The 17,357-nt window shown below is 39.5% G+C and overlaps 1 long non-coding RNA gene across 1 annotated transcript; it reads right to left on the reverse strand.

Moving 5' to 3' along the window:
- Positions 1–4,443: 4,443 nt before the first annotated feature.
- On the reverse strand, positions 4,444–5,627 carry LOC103512840. The gene is made up of 2 exons (XR_541565.2): positions 5,480–5,627; positions 4,444–4,479 (listed from the first exon to the last, which is right to left on the reverse strand). It is a non-coding gene; the product is annotated as an uncharacterized LOC103512840 (long non-coding RNA).
- Between the last annotated feature and the right edge of the window lie 11,730 nt (positions 5,628–17,357).

Raw genomic sequence — 17,357 nt, forward strand, 5'->3', positions numbered from 1 at the left:
TTTTTCTGACAGCTTTACTGGCGGGTTCACAGTTCTCTGCGCAAGGATGTTCTTTTCATGCCCTGGTACCTGCCGGTTCTTGCCCCGGGAACGCCGCTTTAAGCTTTAGAGGGTGATCCATCGAAGGTTTCAAACTCTATTTCTCTCAGAGCGTTTTAGCGCGTAGGTTTTGGTTCAGGCGTTACTTTGAGGGGGTGCAGCGGCCACGCCGAACGAAGGCTGCGAAAGAGACACACGCAGCGTACGGGGCATTTGCAGGGGCGCGGTGTTGCGACTCTGTCAAGAAGAAGAAGAAGAAGAAGAAGAAGAAGAAGAAGAAGAAGAAGAAAGAAAAGAAAATGGGAGTAGAATGAGCTCGAAAATTTCAAAATTGAAACGCTGTTGGAATGTCGAGCCAGCACACCGGTGCGCAGCAATAGCAGAGTGTTCCAGCACCCGTTCCAGGTGGATCACTGAAGTTAAGCTCCGTTCCTATTGGTTAGTATCCGGATTCCTGACCATGCTGGCTTTTCCCAGCCGAATTTAGGCTGGTGTGAGGGGACAGATAGGTTTAGCTAATCACCGATCTCACCGGTCATTACCGGTCGTTAATCATGAGTTGTGTCCACCAGCAAACTCAATTTGAAATTTATTTAACCTAGGGTAAGTGTACCATTTATTCGCCCATCTAAAAAACGTACCATTTATTCGCCCACCTGTGGGTCTACGCCACATAAGTCTGAACTGGACGAACTTTATTCTAATGGAGATTTTAGCGATCAAAAACTGATTATATCTCGGGATGGGTTTAGATTTTCGCAAAATCCTTTCTTATTGCACACCTAGACCATAAAAGGCATATTCCTACAAAATTTCAGCTTTCTAGGTGTTGTGGTTCAGGAGATAGAGCGATCAGTGTGTGAAATGTGAATGGATCTTGATTTTATAATACAAGATTCTTTAATTTCTGAGCTGTCAATGTGAATCTGACCAAGTGAACAATGTAATTTTATTATTATTATTTTTTTCGTATTTTTTCTTAACTAATTGATCATAAAATAAAGTTGTTAGTAACAGAAAAACCTTTTTTGAACAAATTGATCTAGGTGAAAAATTGAAAGTGGCCTATGACAAACAGACGCCATTAGTGCTAAGCTAAAGTCTTTGGTCACGGGGGTTTCCCACAATTCGGCGACAAGCTACCCACCTCCTCACTTTAACCACACCTAGCATGACTGGCGATAGGAAATGAAGTTTGATACAGGAAACTATAAAACTGTTAAGGTCTTATCGACCAGTCGAAGAGAGAAGGAAGACAGGATAGAAGAAAGCCAGAAGGTCGGAGAACGAACCTTATCTGTTCAGGAATACGTCCCGGGTGGGAATCGAGCCCGTTAGTCTTTTCTCTCTAGTATTTTTGTACGTACCAACTCGGAGCAAGGTCAAACTATTGGGCAGAATGTGAGCAGACGGGGAGAGTACTTCCTGAGGGTTCTGAACTTTCTTGTAGTTGACGTAGAATCCGCCTTCGCTAATAGTTAGATTGGCTTCCTCTGTGGACAATAAGGGTTAGGTTACAAACAAAATTATATCAATAAAGAGGTGCTCTATTGAACTGTTGGTATAATGGAACAACTTGTTCTAATCTGACAGTCGAAATTAAAAAGAGAGAGAATGAGAAAGATATCACTAAAGAGGTGCTCTATTGAACTGTTGGTATAATGGAACAACTTGTTCTAATCTGACAGTCGAAATTAAAAAGAGAGAGAATGAGAAAGTACCTAATCAGTAGTCTCCGTGGCCAACCTTCAGATCCGAAGTCCACCGCGCTAACCACCACACCACTGAGGTTGGTTCACAATACTTACTATCTCTGGGGAAACAACTGCTACATTAGACGCATGTGGTCCATGTCGTAGCATGCCCATCCCATAGTATGCCTCTCATCAGAGGGATGGGCAAGACTGATGATTTTTAACAAGACTTTTAGGGTGGATTTCACCAACATACTTTTTCGATCCAAACGGTCTGTTAACTTAACAGCCCTCTTAAGCCTATTCTAATCAAATAGAACATAACAGGCTGTTAGTTTAACAGGCCTGTTAAGCCTATACTAATCAAATGGAACTTAACAGTCGGTTAGTTTAACAGGTCTCCTAAGCCTATACTAATGAAATAATAAAACCTAACAGGCTGTTAGTTTAACAGGCCTGTTAAAGGCTGAAAAAGTATTGATGAAATCCTCCCTTAGAGTAAACGGATATACTCGTATTTATTTATTTATTTTCAACATGATTATTTTATTGAAATAAGGAGTTATTTGAAGTCCTACTGTTTTACTTACCTCATGTACCTTTTCCACTTGGTAATGTTCATGTCCAAGCATGGGCTCCACCTACATTACATTGAAATGAGGGTCTTTTCTGACGAAATTCTTGTGTGCGGAGTCCAGTATGTAGGACTATTGCACCCAGCTCTTCCACCTAACATTTTTGCCGACATCAAAAAAGGACAAAAACTATCCCTGAGATTGCCTTGGATGGGATTTAAACCCACGCTCTCTCGCTTACCAGACAAGCTGCAAACCTTCATAGTTTGCTTCTTTATTAGTTCTCTTGTACTTCACTATGGTTGTTGTTGTTGTAGCAGTGACAGCAGATCAGTCAACATCTCCAACAGATTCCAGGGTTGGAATGAGATCGAGAAAGGTGGCAGCTAACATTGGGTTCTCCCAGAGGTCTTACCCCTTCACTATGGTGGCATTGTCTGGATGACTAGAACTTGTTACAGGTGCCTTGTCTAGCTTATCTACGATAGCCACTTCACTATGCAGTAATTTCTTTTACCTGTGAAAATAAAGAGAAAAATAACATGACTGAACCATCGAAGTGAGTTCTCAGTTCTACAGGGTGGTCGGATTTTTTTTTTTTTTTTTTTTTTTGTGCTTTCTATTACCATACATAGGCTGTAGGACTATAAACAGGAAGAAGAACAGCTAACCCTAACCAACCTAGCTAGCTGTCAGTTCTTCAAAGGGTTCTCTCTGCTTTTAAACAATAAGCACAAGTCCTCACGATGGTTGACTGCGGTTCAGGACGAGCCTATTAAAAATGGCTAGCCTGCCTAGTTAGCTTAGTTGGTAGTGCGTCTGCCTTGTAAGCGCTAGGCCGCGGGTTCGATTCCCGCCCGGGGCGGATTTTATCCGAACATCACACAACTTTCCTTATTCTATTTGGCGGATTCCGAAATCCGAAAAAAAAAGTGCCAAAATGCCGGCAACCGTTGCACCAATCTTAAGCAAAAGTTGTGTGTTACATCTTTGTCAAATTTGTGGACTACATACCAAAGATCAAGTCTCTAGCTCTTAATGTTCTCAAGATATTTCGTTTACAGAGACACACAGACTGACTGCACAAACTTTGGATTTTGGCTTTAAGGACCTCAAAACGTGTTTTGGCACAAAAAAAAAAAAAAAAAAAAAAAACTGGTTTTAACGTCACATAACTTTCCTTATTCTATTTGGCGGATTCCGAAATCCGAAAAAAAAGTGCCAAAATGCCGGCAACCGTTGCACCAATCTTGAGCAAAAGTTGTGTGTTACATCCTTGTCAAATTTGTGGACTACATACCAAAGTTCAAGTCTCTAGCTCTTAATGTTCTCAAGATATTTCGTTTACAGAGAGACAGAGACACACAGACTGACTGCACAAACTTTATATTTTGGCTTCAATGACCTCAAAACGTGTTTTGGCACAAAAAAAAAAAAATCTTCTTCTTCTTCTTTGCCTTTTCCCATGTTCAGATGGGGTCGGCGTTTGTCGTCGGCCTCTCAATCAGCTTTAGAGTGATCGCTATGAGGCCAACTGGTTTTGGTTAAACAAAATTTTCCGAGTGGGATGCCCTTCGCACTCAACCTTCGCTATTGATATAGCGTGAGGACATTTGGACTAGTCTACTCCCTGTTTATAGTCCCCTAGCTAGATGCTGATCTACTCTCTGTTTATAGTCCCTCAGCCAGATTTTGGCAAAAAAAAAAAAAAAAAAAAAAAAAAAAATGCCCATCAAATTTTGTAGAATACTTTACTTTCTTTATCATTCGTAGAATAAATTACATAAATGTAGAATAAGGAAAGGAATAAAATAGTGCTTGCTTTTACTGCTTGAATATGACTGAAAAATTTCCCTTTTGACAAATCAGGGCATATTTTTACAATATAGTCGTACTTCTGTCTGGGTCATACTGTAGGTAGGTTAAAAAAAAAAAAAAAAAAAAAAAAAATGTCTTTCTTTTCTCACAAACAATTTAAAATCTAAACTTACATTGGAGGTTTCAATGAATCTTTCCTGTCCTTTCCAAAAGTACTGTTCATGATTTCTGAAAATGGTCTTGATGTTCTTTTTCGATACCTTTGGTGTTTGTCTGTACAGTAGCCAGATCTTGTTTATCTCTGTCCTTGGGTTTTTCACTGGATCTCCAACCTGAGCTGTTGCACCACCAATCTGTAATTGTCAAATCAATACATACTTATACTTATATCCATTTGCAAACTACCTGTCCTAAGTCATATAGCCCCTCCAATTTTACGTTGTAAGGAAGCTTTTGGTCAAAATGTATGACAAGATCCAAGCCAATCAACAGATTCCTCTTTATGATGATCTCCTTTGAAATACCTCACACAAGACTATCTTCAAGAAAACCCCCATTATCATTGGGTAAACAGCTACGTGACAGAGATTTCAATGTGGATGCTGAATGGAAGGATGAGTGGGTAACAAAGCCAGCACCAGTCTCCCTTATTTGATTTCACGGACTGTTCAATGTCCCTTTGTTTTATTTTTATATGTATGTATATTATAATCCTTTGAAAAATAAAACCTCCATAGGTACACGGGATAAATTAATTAAAAAATACACTTTTTTTTTTTTTTTTTTTTTTTTTTTACAAGAAGAAAAGGTGATAAAGTGGGGTGTTAGTTAATTTTGGGGGGTACTATATTTGTGAAATATGATTTTTCAAGGCTGATTTTTTTTCTTTTTTTTTAGTATTTACCTAATATTTTTAATTAACAGAAGATGATATGATACTTTGCCACTAGAAAGTCAAAGGGGCGTAAGTGACAAAAAACAAAAAATGAAATTAACACACAGACATACTACATTTAAGAGTTACTATTGATAGCATGAACAGGCATATGTGATTTCTAAACCATTGTGAAGATATTGATATTTTATGTTTAGGTGTAAGTGATATTTGTGGAAATAATCGCAGCACAATTAGACTTAAGTGCACTTACGCCTGCTCATTGCATGCTCTCCACAAAATTTGAGACAAACATATCATCTTGTAGCAAGCAACAGAAACAAACACAATTGTGTTTTCCATCAATGAGATTTTTTTTTTTTTCTTTTGCCTCTCGTGAAAAGTTTGATAAAATCACTTACTTATGCCCCTTTGACTTTCTAGAGGTGACTTGCTTATCATTAGGTAAATTTACTCACCAATGCTATCACTTGATGTCCTGCTCTTTGCCAATGTATTAGATTGATGAGAATCAGCAAATTTCCAATGTGAAGACTGCTGGCTGTAGGATCAAATCCGGCATATACAGTTTGTGGAGTTCTCACAAGAAGGTCTATGATTTCATCACTGGAATAAATTGAAATTTTTCCATTATTAAAATAATTTTAGCCAGCCTAGTTAGCTTAGTTGGTAGTGCGTCTGCCTCGTAAGCACTAGGCCGCGGGTTTGATTCCCGCCCGGGGTGGATTTTATCCTGATGGGATAATGTTCGTTCTTGGAACGGCTGGCTTTCTCCTATCCTGTCTTCCTTCTCTCGGAGTTTTGACCTCGGATTTGGATTTTTCCCAATTTTTTCATATGAATCGACCATTTATTTATGCTCCATTAGGTATGTGTGTTTAGGGTAGGAACAAAATTACCTATCAGATTTCCCCTTTTTCGAAGAGGAATCTGAAAGAACGGATTTCTTATCTTCCCAAAGAGAAGAGAAACACAGGATGGAAGAAAGCCAGCCGTTCCGAGAACGAAACTTCCTTGTTCAGGATAAAGTCCTCCCCGGGCCAGAATCGAACTCGACCTATCGCTCTCAGAGCAAACGCGCTAACTTTCAAGGGGGAAAAAAATCGGTAAAATTTCTCGAAAACTCAGATTTTGGCTCTTTTGAAGTATCGAAAGTTTGGCAAAATGGTTGTGAGACTGTTTCGTCACTCGAGCGACGATTTACAGACTGAAATTTAATATAGGTAACTTGAAAATTCTACCTATGTTTAATAATATGCTAAAGAACATTTTATTGTTAATGTGGGATTTATTCCTAAAGAACATTTTATTTTTAATGTGGTATAAGAAGAAGAAATAGGAATTTATTTATTTATATTCAAAGTAATGAGAAATGCATCTCATAAAGTAATGCGTCTCATAAACTAATGAGACAAGATGGCCGGCGTAATTATCTGAGCAATCCATGCGGAAAATGAGTAGCGCTCGTAAATTGGCGCAAAAGAGTAGCGCTTGGAAAATACCGAGCGCATACAGAAAGAATGTGGCGCCCGCCAGAGACTGCAAACCGAAAGCAACAGGTATTATTATTATTATTATTAACAAGTTTCCATTTATTTTTGATCGATAAAAAACTCAGAACATACATTTTTCTTATAAATGGTAGGTATACCCATCCGTATAAGCAGAGCTTGTGCCACGGATGGGGTATAGGTATCTAAGTTCACCGATGGGCGATGATCGACATTTTCCGACCAAAAAACTGTTAAATTAAAAAGATTAAGTGTAGATATTTATTTGTTTTCCTAATACCAGTCTACCACAGTCTAAATTTCACCGATTTTTTTTTTTTTTATCTAACACTATAGGTACCTACGTACCGCTTTTTTCGCCTAATACCTATGTATCGGTGGTATTTGAACACAACCAGTTATAACATAAATACCGCATCTAATGCAACAATAATGCGGAAAATAAAAATAAAATAATGCAACAATGAATGTTTGTGATAACAGTAAGTACGCATTATAGCGACCTAATATATTATACAGGGTGACTGTAAAGTATTGTTTTTTTTTAATGGAATTTATTTATCAAATAAAAAAGACTTTAGAAACACCCTGTATAAATGTTTGGAAAGTCTTCCACAGGCCTGGGTGTCTGTGGAACTGAATAGCTTTTGGACTAGTGGTTGAGCCCAAAATAGGCACATATATGAGGAAATTTTCTTTGAATTCTATCAAAATGAAACAAACCGTTCCGGAATCATGAAATAGTAGGTACATACCGAAGATATTCCTTTAGCTGCGATCCAATTTTATAGGAAAAAAGAGGTTTTTCTTCTCAAGGGATCGAAATTTGGGGCTCTGGGAGAGACTTCATAAAGACCCTGTATATTGCACTGCACAAATGCAGTCAAAAGAACTACCTAGAACCCTAGATGCAATTTGGGCGCATTGCCCATAGGGCTTAAATTTGAAAAACGTGCGATTTTCTGTCATTGAGAAAATAAAATTTCAAATAAATTAAGTCAAAATTATTGAATGTTAGCGCGTCTGCCTTGTAAGCGCTGGATCGCGGGTTCGATTGCCTCCCGAGGCGACTCTTATCCTAAAGTTCGTTTTCTGCTAAAGTTTTCTCCTGTCCTGTCTTCCTTCTATCTTCGATTTCGGGACGATAAGACCTTGGCAGTTACTGTTCTCTCTAATCTTAACCTTGCACCCTCCCCTTCTTCCGTTCTTTCTCTCCCTCCTTCTTCTTATCAGTTCTGATACGTAGATTGTTAGCTGATTTCTCTTCCTCTCTCGTCATTCTTCTTAACCTTTTCGTCTTTCTCTCCCTCCTTCTTCTTATCAGTTCTGATACGTAGATTGTTATCTGATTCCTCTCTCATCATTCTTCTTAACCTTTTCGTCTTTCTCTCCCTCCTTCTTATCGGTTCTGATACGTAGATTGTTATCTGATTCCTCTCTCATCATTCTTCTTAACCTTTTCGTCTTTCTCTCCCTCCTTCTTCTTATCGGTTCTGATACGTAGATTGTTATCTGATTCCTCTCTCATCATTCTTCTTAACCTTTTCGTCTTTCTCTCCCTCCTTCTTATCGGTTCTGATACGTAGATTGTTATCTGATTTCTCTTCCTCTCTCATCATTCTTCTTAACCTTTTCGTCTTTCTCCTCCTTCTTCTTCTTCTTCTCTTCCTCCTGTTCCTTCTTATTCGTGTCATAACGTTTCAACTTACAGCTTACCTACTTGTCATATTTCCTCCGAAAGTTTAGGTTACAACGCTTTAAAATGTCAAAATGTCACGGCGGCTGTGAAACTCTTCTGCTCCCCAAAACGAATTCTTCTTCTCCTCTTCTTCCTCCTTCTTCTCCTCCTCCTTCTTCTTCTTCTCCTTCTCCTCCTCCTTCTTCTTCTTCTCCTCCTCCTTCTTCTCCTCCCCTCCTCCTCCTTCTTCTCCTCCTCCTCCTCCTTTTTCTTCTCCTCCTCCTCATCCTTCTTCTTCTTCTCCTCCTCCTCCTCCATCTCCTCCTCTTCCTCCTTCTCCTCTTCCTCCTCCTGTATTCTTCTCCTCTCTTCCTCCGTTATTCTCCTCTGCCACTATTCTTTTTCTCTTCCTCCTCCTCCTCCTCCTCCTCCTCCGAAGAAGAAGAAGAAGAAGAAGAAGAAGAAGAAGAAGAAAGAAAAGAAAAAGAAGAGAAGAAGGAGAAAGAAAAGAAGAAGAAGAGGAGAAGGAGGAGAAGGAGAAGAAGAAGAAGAAGAAGAAGAAGAAGAAGAAGAAGAAGAAGAAGAAGAACAAGGAGAAGAGGGAGAGGAAGAAGGATAGGAAGAAAATGAAAGAGACCCGGACTATACCCTCTTCTCGCTTAATCTACTTTCAATTAGATTCCTCTTCTTTTTCTTATCCTCTTTCTTCTCTTCCTTCTTCCCCTTTTTGTTTTTCGGCTTATACTACTTCCACTCCGCCTTCTTCGTCTCCTCCTCCTCCTCCTCCTCCTTCTTCTTCTCCTCCTCCTTCTTCTTCTCCTCCTTCTCCTTCTCCTCCTCCTTCTTCTTCTCCTCCTTCTCCTTCTTCTTCTCCTCCTTCTCCTTCTCCTCCTCCTTCTTCGTCTCCTCCTCCTCCTTCTTTGTCTCCTCCTCCTCCTCCTTCTTCTTCTGCTTCTTCTTCTTCTTCTTCTTCTTCCTTTGAACCTTGTCTTTCCTTATTTAAATTTAAAACTTACTTCAAGTATAAGCACTTGAGAAAATGGGGGGGGGGCTTATGTAAAGTATTAAGGAGGGGAGGGAACTTAGGTAGCAACTCGAAAATATCAAGCACATCCTGAGTTGTGCTTAATATTTTAAGACAACATACCGAAGAGTATTATTATTATTTTTACTTTACTCATTATTTATGAAAATTATAAATTATTTTTATGAAAATTATTCTTGAAAATAATCATCACCCTAGGTTAGCTAGCAGGATAGCTCGTCCGTTCTGTTAGCGGTCGCGGATTCGATTCCCGCCCGTGGCGAACTTTATTCTAGCAAATAAAGTTCTCGGAACTCCTGGCTATTTCCTATCGTCCTTCTCTCTTTTAACCATAATATGTAGATGTAGAGCTGTAGAGGAATCAAAATTATCAAGGAAAAACTCCAGGATGGAAACTCTCTGCTCTGCAACAGCTGTAACATACAGCCTTGCAAGAGAGCTAGCTGTAACGTGGTATTCACTATTCAGAGCTGTAACAGTGGTAAGAGCTTTTCATGTTTCTGACGTTCTGAGAGAGAAAATAAAAATTCATTTTCGCGGCTGTCTAAATCCCAAATCCCGTTTAAGGGATTTAGAAGCTGACGGGGATTATAAGCCCCCCGAGTGGGATCAGGTGTAACGAAAGCTTACCGACCCCACTGGTGTATTGGTCGACTTCGGATCCTGGTTCGAGTCCAAGTCATGTCATGAAAATTAGTTAAGTGTAGGTATTCGGGGAACGACATTTGTGACAAAAGAGCGAGGTAACGTATAGGTATGTATTGATCAAGTTAGTATGATATTTGTGACAAGCATGCATGGGGGCTTAACAGCTTGACAGGAGACGAGGAGGAAGAGATGAAGAGACAGAGAAGGAAAGAGGGAGAATAAGAAAAGAAAGAGGGAGAATAAGAAAAGAGGAGATATAGGGTAGAAAGAGAGTGAAAGAGGAATAAGGTAGAGTGAGAGAGAGAGAGAAAGAGAGGAGAGGAGAGTGAAAAAAAGGGAGAAAGAGGGATGGATTGAAAAGGTATGGTAAAAAAGGTGGAAGGAGGTAAAAATAGATAGAAACATAAAATTACCACGGCTGAAATTTTCCCTCCTGAATTATTTTGCTGCCTGACGTCCTAACCCTGACACAAGTTACCTGATGATTAATCTATAGGAGAGAGGGAGAGGGATAGAGAGAGAGAGAGAGAGAGAGAGAGAGAAGGGTTTGAGAGGGTGTGAGAGAAAACAACAGTTCACGAGAAACATATTATATTATTTAATCTCTCCCTTTATCTCTCTCTCTCTCTCTCTCTCTCTCTCTCTCTCTCTCTCTCTCGCTCTCTCTCTCTCGCCCTCTCTCTATCTCCCTTTATCTCTCTCTCTTTTCCGCTTTCCAAAGCCGCTAAGGAGGGAGGGAGGAAAAATAATAGAACAACAGTTCACGAGAAACATATTATCTCTAATCTCTCCCTTTATCCCTCCCTCCCCCTCTATCTCTCTCTCCCTCTCTCTTTCTCTCTCTCCCCTCTCTCTCTCTCTCCCTCCCTCTCTCTCTCTCTTTCCACTTTCCAAAGCCGCTAGCCGTTTCAATTTTGACGGGAAAAAGGCTTTTGTACCTATTGTCCATTTTTCAGCATACTAATTATTATTATTATTATTATTTATATACGTATCTATAGATACCTATAGGTACAATATGATCGAACGAAGTAAATTCTGAGTTTTAAATTCGACCACTTTTTTCCAAGAGGTTTGACAGAGGGAATTGTAACTGCTAGGGTCTTATCGTCCCGAAAGCGAAGAGATAAGGAAGACAGGATTGGAGAAAGCCAGCCGTTCTGAGAACGAACCCCATCTGTTCAGGATAAAATCCGCCCCGAGCGGGAATCAAACAAGGCAGACGGTAGACGCTTAAAAGGTAGACGCTATATACCCTCCAAGTAGGCTGGCTTATTATAACAAGCAGAGTCAAAACCATTTCAACTCTGCCGGAAGCAGATTTGGAATGTGGACTTTCGCCGAAGAAAAAAAAAAAAAAAAAAAAAAAAAAAAAAAAAAAAAAAAAAAAAAAAAAAAAAAAAACCGAAATCCTCAACCCCAACTTACTCAAACATTTCCACAGCTTGCTCCTTGTTTTTCCCCACAAGTAAGGTAAAGTAGAGAGCTGGGTCGTACTTAGGGGGCCACCCTATAGGCCACCCTTTTTATTAGCCCCTGTTAGCTCAACAGCCCTGTTAAGCCCATAAAAATCAAATAGAACTTAACAGGTTGTTACCTTATAACTGGTCTTCTAAGGACTGAAAAAAATATTGGTGAAATCTCCCCCTCTGGGTGCTTGGGCCCCCTCGATAAACTGCTGCAGGAAGGCCAGTGCCCTAAATCACCAAAGTATGGAAAAGTATCTTACAAGTGTAATAGCCAATGGAAAAGCAGAATTTTGAATTTAAACGAATCATGTCAAAATATGGAATTGTAAATAGGTACTTTTCCATACTTTAATGATTTAGGGCACTGGTGGAGGTATGTGAAACAGAAGGTAATATAGGAAAGCTTATAACTTAAGCTTACAGTATCTATCATCCTGTTGCTTGTTCCGGGAAAATCTCCCGGCTTTCCTGGAAAATTTTGAAACACCTGCCTCTCAAATTTACAAACTTTTCAGCTCTACCGACTTTTGAGCCTCTTTCTTCCTCTTGTTCTTTCTCTTCCTCTCTCTCTTTCTCCTCTCCGCACTTCCGCTCTCTCTATCTTCTTCCCCCCCCCCTCTGTCCTTCTTCCTCTCTCCTATCTATCTACTCCTCCCTCTCTCTTATTTAATTTAATTTAATTTATTTATTTGACGGGTCATACAACCCAGTGATACAAAATTACATCAACAAGAACATAAAAAGAACAAGTAACAAAAACAAAAGTAGAAAATAAAAAATAAAAAATAATTCAAAATACATAAAAGACTTACCTGCCCTACTTACTTTATTTAGGTATGTAGAAAAAAAAAAAAAAAATCAGACTGTGATTTCACGGAAAATAAATATTTGACAAAGGTAATGAAACTACCACCTCAGTCAAACAACCGTCGAATGTCATTTAAGTGACAATTAAAAAGGTTATTCCTTTCTCTCTTCTCTCTCTCTCTCTCTAAAGAGAAAGTTTAGAGAAGGTAGGAATAATAATAATAATAATAATAATGAGGAGGAGGAGGAGGAGGTAGGTACCTAACCTATACTGAGATAATAAATCCCTTACGTTATTCGAGCGAGAGGACAAAGAGAGGAGGGATGGAGAAATGGAGAGAGAGAGAAAAAAAGAGAGAGAGAGACAGCAAGAGAGAGAGCAAGAGAGAGAGAGAGGAGGGATGGAGAAAGAGAGCAAGAGAGAAAGAGAGAGAGAGAGAGCAAGAGAGAGAGAGCAAGAGAGAGAAGGGGAGAGAAAGATACCAAAGTTTTTAATCTTATACTTTAGTTTTCGGGGAGGAAAAATAATATTTTGCCAAAATTCCAAGTAGAAAAAGTTTTGCCAAGATGCCAAGTAGAGGGTGGTAAAAAAAACAACACCTAGGCACAATTAAAATTTTCGTAAACTTTTGTAGGTATTTGTACCTAGGTACTTACTTAGGTACATCTAGGTTACATCTGTGTAATCATAATCATGGGATAGGTATTTGTTGTAAAATTCATTCAAAGCAACTTACATGTTAAGAGTAGGTATCTCTCTAATAGGTAGGTAATAGGAACAATATCTGTTCATCTTAAAATTTATAAAATCTGTAATGATAAAATAACAATGAATCTTGAACACAGATCCACCCTGTACTTAATAATAATAAACTACCTACGGTCGCGTATGTTCTTTTTGTTTTTTCAAATTTATTTATTTCATATCTGCGTATTGAAAAACAAAATTTTCAAGCTTTAGGTTAAGCGAGAAAAACTTTTGGAGTCTGGAGATTATTTTCCAATTCTAAAATTCCTGGAATTCCACAGAAAAGTTCAAGAGTCAATAAAGGGGTAGAAATATGAAATTTTTGCTGAAAATGAAATTATTTTGAACAGCAAATGTAGAAGGGGGTTTTTTGTATTTGAAAAACCAAACGAAGAACAAGTGAAGAGAATTAGAAAACAAAAGCTTGTAAAAAATAGAATGATAAGAACAGAGAGAGATAAAGAGTGAGTGTGTGTGAGAGAGAAAGATTGTGTGGGAGAAAAAATAAGACAGAGAGAGACAGAGAGAGAGAGAGAGAGAGGGAGAGAGAGAGAGAGAGATAGAGGGAGGAAGAGGGACGATTGAAAGACATTTCCACCAAACTTTGAGGTTTTTCGTTCTATTAAAGTGGTATCTCTCGCCGAACAGGTAGAGGAAAGAGGAGGAGAAGGAGAAGAAGAAGAAGAAGAAGAAGAAGAAGAAGAAGAAGAAGAAAAAGAAAAAGAAGAAGAGGAAGAAGAAGAAAAAGAAGAAGAAGAAGAGAAAAGGAAATTCAGTCATAATACCTTCGGCGCGGTGGTAAAAACGAAAAAAAAAGGAAGGAGATTTTTTCCAACACCGTTTCTTTGTAAATAAAGTTGGGCAAGAGGAGGGAGAAAGGGAGTGGGAGAGAGAGCGAGAGGGAGAGAGAGAGAGAGAGGGAGAGAGAGAGAGAGACCAACCACCAAAGGGCATAGGATAAAGCTTCCTCATTTTTAGGTATGCGCCCACTAAGTAGGTAAGTTATCTTTATATTCGTTCAAAAAGAAGTGGGAAATGCCAGCCTAGTTAACTTGGAGAGTAGCGCATCTGCCTTGTAAGCGATAGGTCACGGGTTCGATCCGAAAGTTTGGGTTACAACGCTTTAAAATGTCAAAATGTCACGGCGGCTGTGAAACTCTTCTGCTCCCAAAAACTTCTCCTCCTTCTTCTTCTCCTCCTCCTCCTTCTCCTCCTCCTCCTTTTTCTTCTCCTCCTCATCCTTCTTCTTCTCCTCCTTCTCCTCCTCCTCCTTCTTCTTCTTCTCCTCCTCCTCCTCCTTCTCCTTCTCCTCCTCCTCCTTTTTCTTCTCCTCCTCATCCTTCTTCTTCTTCTCCTCCTCCTCCTTCTCCTCCTCTTCCTCCTTCTCCTCTTCCTCTTCCTCCGTTATTCTCCTCTTCCACTATTCTTTTCCTCCTCCTCCTCCTCCTCCTCCGAAGAAGAAGAAGAAGAAGGAGAAAGAAAAGAAAAATAAGAAGAAGATGAGAAGGAGGAGGAGAAGGAGAAGAAGAGGAAGGAAAGGAAGAAGAAGGAGAAGAGGGAGAGGAAGAAGGATAGGAAGAAAATGAAAGAGACCCGGACTATAATACCCTTTTCTCGCTTAATCTACTTTCAATAGATCCCTCTTCTTTTTCTTATCCTCTATCTTCTCTTTCTTCTTCCCCTTTTTGTTTTTCGGCTTATACTTCCACTCTGCTTTCTTCGTCTCCTCCTCCTTCTTCTTCTCCTTCTTCTCCTCTTCTTTTCTTCCCCGTTTCCTATTCTTCCACATATCCTTCTTCTCCTCCTCCTTCTTCCTTTGAACCTTGTCTTTCCTTATTTAAATTTAAGACTTAACTTCAAGTATAAGCACTTGAGAAAATGGGGAGGGGGGGGGCTTATGTAAAGTATTAAGGAGGGGAGGGAACTTAGGTAGCAACTCGAAAATATCAAGCACATCCTGAGTTGTGCTTAATATTTTAAGACAACATACCGAAGAGTATTATTATTATTTTTACTTTACTCATTATTTATGAAAATTATAAATTATTTTTATGAAAATTATTCTTGAAAATAATCATCACCCTAGGTTAGCTAGCAGGATAGCTCGTCCGTTCTGTTAGCGGTCGCGGATTCGATTCCCGCCCGTGGCGAACTTTATTCTAGCAAATAAAGTTCTCGGAACTCCTGGCTATTTCCTATCGTCCTTCTCTCTTTTAACCATAATATGTAGATGTAGAGTTGTAGAGGAATCAAAATTATCAGGAAAAACTCCAGGATGGAAACTCTCTCCTCTGCAACAGCTGTAACATACAGCCTTGCAAGAGAGCTAGCTGTAACGTGGTATTCACTATTCAGAGCTGTAACAGTGGTAAGAGCTTTTCATGTTTCTGACGTTCTGAGAGAGAAAATAAAAATTCATTTTCGCGGCTGTCTAAATCCCAAATCCCGTTTAAGGGATTTAGAAGCTGACGGGGATTATAAGCCCCCCGAGTGGGATCAGGTGTAACGAAAGCTTACCGACCCCACTGGTGTATTGGTCGACTTCGGATCCTGGTTCGAGTCCAAGTCATGTCATGAAAATTAGTTAAGTGTAGGTATTCGGGGAACGACATTTGTGACAAAAGAGCGAGGTAACGTATAGGTATGTATTGATCAAGTTAGTATGATATTTGTGACAAGCATGCATGGGGGCTTAACAGCTTGACAGGAGACGAGGAGGAAGAGATGAAGAGACAGAGAAGGAAAGAGGGAGAATAAGAAAAGAAAGAGGGAGAATAAGAAAAGAGGAGATATAGGGTAGAAAGAGAGTGAAAGAGGAATAAGGTAGAGTGAGAGAGAGAGAGAAAGAGAGGAGAGGAGAGTGAAAAAAAGGGAGAAAGAGGGATGGATTGAAAAGGTATGGTAAAAAAGGTGGAAGGAGGTAAAAATAGATAGAAACATAAAATTACCACGGCTAAAAATAAGACAGAGAGAGACAGAGAGAGAGGGAGACAGAGAGAGATAGAGGGAGGAAGAGGGACGATTGAAAGACATTTCCACCAAACTTTGAGGTTTTTCGTTCTATTAAAGTGGTATCTCTCTCTCTTTCTCTCTCTCTCTCTCTTACCCTCACCCCTTTCTCTCCCCTCATCTCTCTCTCTCCTTTTCTTTCTTCTTCCCTTCCTCTCTCTCACTCCCACCCCTTATTCTCTCTCTCTCTCTCTCTTCTACTCCAACACCTCTTGAAAGCTTTTTCTCTCGCTCTCTTCAACTCTTGACTTTTTGGTATAAAACAATGGAGTTATTTGACTCGTATTTTCGGGATAAGAGGCAAAAAAGGAGGTGGAGAAGGAGAAGAAGAAGAAGAAGAAGAAGAAGAAGAAAAAGAAGGAGAAGAAGAAAAAGAAAGATTAGGAGGAGAAGAAGGTGGAGGAAGAGAAGGAGAAGGATAAGCACGGGCACGGTTGGTCCAGTGGTAACGCGCTTGCTTGCCATGCAGAAGGTCCCGGGTTCGAATCCCACCATCGACAAAATTTTGTATTATTATTTGACTCGTGTTTTCGGGATAAGAGGTAAAAAAGGAGGTGGAGAAGGAGAAGAAGAAGAAGAAGAAGAAGAAGAAAAAAAAGAAGAAGAAGGAAGAGAAGAAAAAGAAAGATTCGGAGGAGAAGAAGAAAAAGAAAGATTAGGAGGAGAAGAAGGTGGAGGAAGAGAAGGAGAAGGATACGAAGGAGAAGGAGAAGAAAAAGAGGAAAAGGAAGAAGGGGAGAAGAAGAAAAACAATATGAAGATAAGGAAGGTAAAAAAGCAGTAGAAAGAGGAAAGCTGGGCAGGGGGGTAAAAAAGCGAGAACAAAATGAGAAAGAGAAGGAAACCAGAAGTTAAACAGGGGAGGGAGGAGTAGAATATAGAAAATGACGGAAAGGGGGATAATAAAGAGTAGGATGACGAAGAAGATGTGGAGGAGGAGGAGGGAGAGATATAGTGGGAAGATTGACGGTATAAAGCCCGAAGGGGTAAGGAAAGAGGAAGAAAGTTAAATAATGTAAAATTAGAGGGAGAACAGAAAAGAAAACAGTGAAGTAGATAAAGAAGAGGAGGGAGGAATAAAAGTGAGAGAAGTTGATGTGGTTGAAACAGGCAAAGAGAAGTACTGGAAGAGAATTATATTAAAGGTGAAGAAGAAGAAGAAGAAGAAGAAGAGAACAAGGAGGAGGAGGAAAAAGGAAAGGGAAAAGAAGAGGAGGAAAAACAAAGAGAATATAAGAAGGAGAGGAAGAAAAATCGAAAAAAGGTAAAAATGGTACAGAGACAAAAGTGAGAGAAGTTGATGTGGTTGAAACAGGCAAAGAGAAATACTGGAAGAGAATTCTGTTAAAGGTGAAGAAGAAGAAGAAGAGAACAAGGAGGAGGAGGACAAAGGAAAGGAAAGGGAAAAGAAGAGGAGGAAA

This window comes from Diaphorina citri, unplaced genomic scaffold, assembly GCF_000475195.1.
Source record: "Diaphorina citri unplaced genomic scaffold, Diaci psyllid genome assembly version 1.1 scaffold892, whole genome shotgun sequence".
Lineage (NCBI taxonomy): Eukaryota > Metazoa > Arthropoda > Insecta > Hemiptera > Psyllidae > Diaphorina > Diaphorina citri.